This window comes from Hydra vulgaris, chromosome 04, assembly GCF_038396675.1.
Source record: "Hydra vulgaris chromosome 04, alternate assembly HydraT2T_AEP".
NCBI lineage: Eukaryota > Metazoa > Cnidaria > Hydrozoa > Anthoathecata > Hydridae > Hydra > Hydra vulgaris.
In genome coordinates this window covers 12,727,501-12,730,000 of record NC_088923.1, presented here as the reverse complement: position 1 = coordinate 12,730,000, position 2,500 = coordinate 12,727,501, and positions in this window count along the sequence as shown.

Here is a 2,500-nt window from a genome sequence, read left to right as displayed (position 1 = left end):
TTCTTGGAGCCGGTCCTTCGGGAATTAAATAATGCACAGATCTACCTTCAAACAAAAGGATTGAACATACAACAATATGATATCAAACTAGAAACTTTAAAAATCTTTTTAACAGTAAATAGAGATCAATTAGTTAATAAAGCAGTCGTTTAAACAAAAGAAATTTGTGATAATTTGGACATAATCGTGAGTGCTTTTGACATAATCATTAATGTTTTGACATAATCATGAATGCTTTTGACATAATCATGAATCGTTGATGTAAAAAAAAGCATCTAATTAAAATAACCTTTTTGATAAATACAATCGATGTTTACTTTATGAGGGGAAGTGCAAATCAGATTTCATCCCGGGCAACATAAAGCCTTTCTACGCCAGTGTTACAAACCTCAACATATTAGTCTATACAAACCTCAACATTTATGTAAAAAGCAGAGTTTAGTTTAGTAAAAAGTTAAAATTAGCTTGTTTACGATAAAAAAAAGTTTTTAAATTTCTCGTTGTGTTGGAATCAAGAAAACTACATCATCTAGTACATTCAGTTTCAATGTTGTCTAAATAATTTTTTAAAAATGTCGGTTTCATCTAGAAAGTTGTCATCTGAATGTGTAAAATATGTTTTATTCATTTAAATAACGCCTAGAAAATGAAAAAACAGTAAACTAATTGTGAAAAACAGTCATTTTATACATCTTAATATCAATGTTGTATACTAAAGCAACAGAAAGCACTACACAATAAAATTCTCCAGGCCTCAAACAAGATTATGATCTTATGATGAAAATGCTTACTAGCTACGTTATCCATAGCTAAGGTATCCAGAATAAGGAGAAGTCAGGAAAAAGTCTAAGTCTTCAATCAACCTGAGGAATCTAAGAGGCTCTTAATGTACTAATGTGTGATGTGTCACCACCTATAGTTTTTTATATATATAAAAAATATGTTGATAAAGTTCAATTTTACTGAAAGTTATTTGTTTTTATTCACAATATCAAAGAAATTAAGTACATAAAATAAATAAAAATTACGAAAATGTCTAGAAAACTCAAGACCACACCTACCTGTGCAATCATAACCACTCCTGGAGACCAATTATGGCCAGATTTAATTTTCCTGATATCAATTACCTATATTTAGACATACAACATGTCCCGTCTAATTAAAAAGCATCAGGACATCTCAGGACCACCCTTGATTACCCCTAAAATGACCATTTGAGTAGTCATGACCACTTCTAAAAATTAAATATGCCACTTGTAAAATACTAAAAATTAAATATGCCAAAAATAACCACTTGTGTTATCATGACCACTTCAAAATTAAAATGGAGCCCAAAAATGAAACCCTTAGCCCCAAAAACCTTTATAAACATGTATATTTAATGTCTATATTTAACCCATATTATCTATATTTAACTCATAATGTCTATATTTAACCCATAATGTCTATACTTAACCTATGTCTATATTTAACCAATAAACAGTTTTTCCATTTTTAGACGATTCTGGCCCACTGTGCATTGCAGTGGTTGTCCATATTTGGAAAATAAAACTAATAAGCCTAAGTATGATGTCGATATCTAAACACTCCATAGAAAAGTATAATTTTATATATAAAGAGTATCTTGGAGATATGGACACTTCATCGTGTCATGCAAAGTGACCCATATAAGGAGTATAGTATTACTCCTATAAAGTTAGAATGCATCGGTCATATGCAAAAACGTCTTGACATTCGCCTCAGGAATCTGTTTAAATAAATAAAAAGACGCAGACCTGTCTGCAGGGTAAGGGTAAACTCACAGATTCAGTAATAAACCCTCATCAAAACTATTATGGTTTAGCAATTAGAAACAATATTTATAGTTTGTATGCTATGAAGAAGGCAGTTTCAGCAGTAATTTTTCACTGCACTAAATTTGGTGATCAAGAATATAGAATGTGAAGAATAGAATGTGCCCGCGAGATGAAAATAATTAGTGCAAATATCACTACAATAAGATTCATGGTACAACCACATACAAAGAGCGCATATCATTATCAATAGAAATTTTTAATTTATTAAAACCTGCTTTGCTTTCAAAATGTCACGGTCAAACACAGAATTCGAACGAGGCGCTAAATTCATAAATCTGGAAACGCTGTCCCAAAATGATTTTCGTGAACCAATTTGAATTTTAATGACTTAAAATTATTATTTCAATTATCTATTTTATTTGTCATTTAAATAAGGTAATGCTTATTTAAATGACGTATATGCCCCCCCCCCCCCTATTTAGGGATAGGCGCAATAGAGTGTACATATACCGTATGACTTATTTAGGAATAACATGCAGGAAGTGTATATATATATATATATATATATATATATATATATATATATATATATATATATATATATATATATATATATATATATATATATATATATATATACACTTCCTGCATTATCAATGTATATGTTGATATTTAATATATATATATATATATATATATATATA